The following is a 5799-nucleotide window of genomic DNA, read 5'->3' on the forward strand; positions in this document are numbered from 1 at the left end:
GACAGAGGGAGGGAGGGAGGGAGGGTGCACATTTCCAGATGCTCGGGGTGGTGTCGTGCCTGGGAATAGCTTCTTAACAGGGTGAGGTGAAAGACATAAGCACGGTTCAATGAGTTAGGAACAGTCGCCACAGTCCTCTCAAACTCCGAATGTATGCAAGGGGAAATTTGCCCGGGATGTTTCATACAACCACATTTAATTCCAAAAGAGGGAAGGTATTTTTAAAAGAAGAAGAAATGAGATTTTTGTAAGTTGAAAGAGACACACAGGAAGAGTCTCTCCAAGGACCTTGGAAGTTATTTAAAAGCACAATAATCGGAGCTCAGAATTTGTGGCCCAGACAAGGAAAAGCCTAAAGAGGGCAAGAGGGTGCCAATGCAGTTAGTGAGCAAAGTCAAGGAAGTTAGACAAGGCAAGAGACTCCTTGGAGTCTCAGCCAAAGAAGGAGAACAAGAGGGGACAAAAGTGCTTACAAAACAAATGTAGGATGACAGTCATATATTTTAAAAGTATCTCTTTAAATAATCAGAAGCAGGAAGGCTGCTGTCGATGTCTTAACAAAAATATGTGGAAGGATCACTTTGGACTCTGCCAGAGCATTTTTTTCTTTAAAAAGAAGTGCCGACTCTCATGTTGCCAACAGAAAAGAGAGAGAAATTTCTCGTGGGAAACAAACCAAGAATTAATATACTTTTTATATGATATTATAAGGTAATTTCAAAGGCAATTGCACGAAAATTATACAAACTGTTTATATATAGCCAATAAAGATGTCCAGAGAGTCTATCATCTGTGTGTATTCCTCAATGTGTATTCCTTAATCGCAGTAATATCACGGTATGCAGATGAGTCTTCACAAAGTCTTCTCATATAAATTCAGCCAAACAGCTTCTCATATGCATTCAGCTTGGAATATAATCACAAAAGTCTTCTCATATAAATTCAGCTAAACAGCTTATCATATACATTGCCACGCCCAATCTGGGGCCGGCTACAAACAGATTTCGTCCCCTTCTTCAGGGGCGTGGTTTATAGCTGTAAAAAACAACATTCTTACTTTAATATACAATAACCAACATTTAAGTATTATTGCAATCCCCCAAGCGGAACTGACCTGTTGTATTCACACAGCATAGGGTATTTGAATCAATAATTATTGTGGAAACGTGTGTCTCCAGTATCACAGTCACAGCAGCTGTATCTTCTCCTGCTTGTGGCCAAACCCTTCAACTGCAGTTTAAATCACATACTCATTATCCAATCTCAAAACTTTAAAGCAACATAACTGATTATAAAAAACAATTCAATGATAGTTCCGTATTGAGGCCGTGCGGTCTGATCGTCTGCAGAAAGACAATCCAAAATGCTTCCCTCCTCAGTAGCTTAATTTGATTTGCATGTCCCTTAGTTACAACCTCCAGTACCGCTACTTTAAAGGAATTTTCTTCATGGCGATGCTCGATAAAATGTTGTACCAGGGGTGCTTCCATTACTCTGTGCCTAATTCTAGACATATGTTCAAAGATCCTAGTTTTCAATGGTCTTATCGTACAACCCACATAAAAAAGAGCACAGGGACATTCAAGTAAGTATATCACACCCGATGTGTAACATGATGCAAAGTGTTTAACTGTCAGTTTCCGTTCCTTAACAAAAATCTCCTTCCCCTCTAGCATAAATTTACACAAAGTACATCGTACAAGGGATGATTTAGTTCATGCTATGATGCGCACTCAACTTCAGGAAACATCATTACCTGTGGGAAATTTTAAATGTGGCCGATGTACTTTGTGTAAATTTATGCTAGAGGGGAAGGAGATTTTTGTTAAGGAACGGAAACTGACAGTTAAACACTTTGCATCATGTTACACATCGGGTGTGATATACTTACTTGAATGTCCCTGTGCTCTTTTTTATGTGGGTTGTACGATAAGACCATTGAAAACTAGGATCTTTGAACATATGTCTAGAATTAGGCACAGAGTAATGGAAGCACCCCTGGTACAACATTTTATCGAGCATCGCCATGAAGAAAATTCCTTTAAAGTAGCGGTACTGGAGGTTGTAACTAAGGGACATGCAAATCAAATTAAGCTACTGAGGAGGGAAGCATTTTGGATTGTCTTTCTGCAGACGATCAGACCGCACGGCCTCAATACGGAACTATCATTGAATTGTTTTTTATAATCAGTTATGTTGCTTTAAAGTTTTGAGATTGGATAATGAGTATGTGATTTAAACTGCAGTTGAAGGGTTTGGCCACAAGCAGGAGAAGATACAGCTGCTGTGACTGTGATACTGGAGACACACGTTTCCACAATAATTATTGATTCAAATACCCTATGCTGTGTGAATACAACAGGTCAGTTCCGCTTGGGGGATTGCAATAATACTTAAATGTTGGTTATTGTATATTAAAGTAAGAATGTTGTTTTTTACAGCTATAAACCACGCCCCTGAAGAAGGGGACGAAATCTGTTTGTAGCCGGCCCCAGATTGGGCGTGGCAATGTATATGATAAGCTGTTTAGCTGAATTTATATGAGAAGACTTTTGTGATTATATTCCAAGCTGAATGCATATGAGAAGCTGTTTGGCTGAATTTATATGAGAAGACTTTGTGAAGACTCATCTGCATACCGTGATATTACTGCGATTAAGGAATACACATTGAGGAATACACACAGATGATAGACTCTCTGGACATCTTTATTGGCTATATATAAACAGTTTGTATAATTTTCGTGCAATTGCCTTTGAAATTACCTTATAATATCATATAAAAAGTATATTAATTCTTGGTTTGTTTCCCACGAGAAATTTCTCTCTCTTTTCTGTTGGTACTATTTGTGGGGATAGCCTTCATTTCTTGTTTTTGACTCTCATGTTGCCAGCTGCCTTGGAGGCTCAAGTCCACTGGCAACAAGAGGTGCCGGTAGAATGATAGAATCAGAGGGCTGGAAGGGACCTCTAGGGTCATCTAGTTCAACCCCCTGCACAATGCAGGAAATTCACAAATACCACCCCCCCGACTGCCCCAGTGACCCCTGCTTCATGCCCAGAAGATGGTGAAACACCTCCAGGATCCCTAGCCAAACCAGCCTGTGGAAAACTGCCACCCGACCCCAAGGTGGCAATCGGCACCACCCTGAGTATGTAAGAAGGGCTATGAAAACCAAGCAGTGATGCAACCCCTTCTGCCCTCCCTCTCACAATCTGCCCAGGCTCACAGAACCAGCACTGCAGTACTGCGGGAAGAGATGCCCTACTGCCTACTGCCAGGACAAAAGCCCTGGATTCTGCAAAGGAAGTCCGGCCTCATCATCCTTTTGAAGGCTTTTGACAATGTAGGTAAGTAAGAGGATAGTGGTGATGTGTGGCGTAGAAACTGTCAGAAGCTGACAGGCTTGTGGATACCACCAAGTTATCCAGTTGAAGTGGATGAAGAAGAGCTCCAGAAGGGTCTCTCCAAGCCAAGTAAAAGGGTGACCGGGGAACATCAGAAGCTCCAGGTAACTATACAGGGACACAAAGAATCTCATTTTTCAAAGAACAGGGACAGGGTTTGTATTCTCAGTGCCTAGCCTGGAAGGGAACTTTGGGCCCAGCCGGGGATCACTGTGAAAAACCAGATCTGTATGTGGGGGTGGGGGTGGTAGAGAGTGCCCTCAAGTCAGAGTTGACTTATGATGACCCCTGGTGGGGTTTTCAAGGCAAGAGGCTAACAGAGGTGCTTTGCCATTGCCTGCCTCTGCCGCCCTGGTCTTCGTTGGGGGTCTCCCATCCAAGCACCAGCCAAGGCAAACCTTGCTAAACTTCTGAGATCTGATGAGATCAGGCTCATCTGGGCTATCCAGGACAGGGCAGATCCATATGTCAGGGCGATGGAAAAGCCGGTGGCATGACTGGCAGTGCCAGGAAAGGGACTGGAAATTAAGAATGCCAGCATCTTAATGCCATTACTTATGATATTATTTTGTTTTTGATTTTTATTCCACCCTCCCTGCACAGGCAGGCTCAGGGTGGATTACACTCAAATAAAAACATTACAATATGGTTTACGCTTTAAAACAATTTAAAATGACAATAACAAACAGTCCGATATAAATATTTAAAAGAATATAAAATAGCAGCACTCAGCCAGTAGGAGGGACTCGATCTACCGCCTACTATCACTTGAAAAGGACTAGGCGGTGGAGGCCTCGAGTGGGGAGGGCTCCGCTTTCCCCTGTTCTGTTCTGGCACAGCTGCATTTGGGATGCTGTGTACAGTTCTGGTCACCGTATCTCAAAAAGGACTTTGCAGATCTGGGCAAAGTGCTGAAGAGGGCAACCAAGACCAAAGGATTAGAGGAAAGGCTGGAGGGTCTGGGGCTGGTCAGGTTTTTAAAATAAAGATGAATGAGGAAGAAAAGAGAGGTGTTTATAAAATTATGCATGGGGTGGAGAAAGTGAATAGATGCAGGTTTTCCTTCCTCTCCCAGGTCCTCGAACTTTCCCCTGTGATGTTGATGGGCAGCTCATTCAGGAAAGAGGAAGAGGAAATGCTGCTTCCTAGAAAACAGTTTACAGACATTTGGTGCCAAAAGCTATGAGGATACCAGCCTCTCTTCTGGGAGCAGCTGAAAGGACAGGCTGACTCCCCGGTTGCTTCAAGGCGCTGCCTCTTTCAACCCAGATTTTAAAGGAATCCTTACTTACAGTTGGAGCCAGTAAACAAGACATGGTTCAGTCAGAAGCCAGAAGTACATCTTCATTGGTCCAGATTTATTTGTAGACTAGCGGTACATTCACGATGGCCTTTTCATCCTTGCTTGAGGGAGCAAGTTGCCGAACAAAAGGGGGAAGAGAGACCATAAAACTACACTTTAACAGGAAGACCTACCATAAACTTCTGTGTCGGAAGGGGGACTCCAGTTCCCAGGAGTACCAGTTGTTAAAGGGACAGCACATACTTCTGACTACGCAGGTACAGGGGCTTTCTATGCTGCGGTTACAGTACAGCCTCTGTCTCCGATGGCTTTGAAAGGACACTAGACAATGAGGGGTGGCCAAAAAGGCTCCCGGTAACCAGCACATTGAGAAGCCGTGGGCTACTAATGCCAATAGCTGCAGGGCAGCGATTCCCAACAGGGTCCCCCCACGTGTGTTTCTGGGTACTCACTTGCCTCTTCCCCACAACGTGATCTCCCAAGTTTCTCTCCACTTCACTGCACTGGAGTATTAGGGGCATCAAAAGAGGCGAAGAAGCATCCATCACTTTGCGCCTGCGGAAGAACCTCTCTAGAAACTGCGGCCTCCACTGTGGGAGGCGATTTCATTAGCATCCCCCTAACATTTGGACTATCATACTTTGGTCACATTATGAGAAGAGAAGAGAAGATTCTCTGGAAAAGTCAATAATGCCTGGAAAAGTGGAAGGCAGCAGGAAAAGAGGAAGGCCTAAAACGAGGCGGCTTTGTTGCACCAATATAGATAAAAGCACATGGCAATAATCAATACTGAGCCATATTAGGCCAAGCACTTGTATTCTAGATGAACTTTCAGACTTTGCATGAACCGTCTGTGTGTTTTTTTCCTATGTGTTAGGTAATTCTAACAGGTGTGATTTAATCTTTTGACAGTTCATTAAAATAGTGGACTCTATCGAGATGAATGTTCCTCTATCAGAGATTCAACCAATAGTGATCTCTCAACTTAACTTTTTCTGACACTTCTCAGAGATTTATAGTTTTGTTTTGCAAGTTTGAGTATGACGTCCTTTTTTACTAATTGGAAGATTATACAATAGAAATTATGAA

At 43.0% G+C, this 5799-nt stretch overlaps 2 long non-coding RNA genes across 4 annotated transcripts; one reads left to right on the top strand and one right to left on the bottom strand.

Annotated features, from left to right (window-relative positions):
• Positions 1–677: 677 nt before the first annotated feature.
• Positions 678–1216, bottom strand: LOC129335419 (uncharacterized). 2 transcript variants are annotated; one of them, XR_008597610.1, is made up of 2 exons: positions 1115–1216; positions 678–906 (listed from the first exon to the last, which is right to left on the bottom strand). It is a non-coding gene; the product is annotated as an uncharacterized LOC129335419 (long non-coding RNA). The 2 variants fall into 2 exon arrangements; XR_008597611.1 differs by having other exon boundaries at positions 678–1035.
• Positions 1217–2260: 1044 nt separating this feature from the next.
• LOC129335404 (uncharacterized) lies at positions 2261–2799 on the top strand. 2 transcript variants are annotated; one of them, XR_008597608.1, is made up of 2 exons: positions 2261–2362; positions 2442–2799. It is a non-coding gene; the product is annotated as an uncharacterized LOC129335404 (long non-coding RNA). The 2 variants fall into 2 exon arrangements; XR_008597607.1 differs by having other exon boundaries at positions 2571–2799.
• The last annotated feature ends 3000 nt before the right edge of the window (positions 2800–5799 follow it).

This window comes from Eublepharis macularius, chromosome 9, assembly GCF_028583425.1.
Source record: "Eublepharis macularius isolate TG4126 chromosome 9, MPM_Emac_v1.0, whole genome shotgun sequence".
In the NCBI taxonomy this organism is placed as follows: domain Eukaryota; kingdom Metazoa; phylum Chordata; class Lepidosauria; order Squamata; family Eublepharidae; genus Eublepharis; species Eublepharis macularius.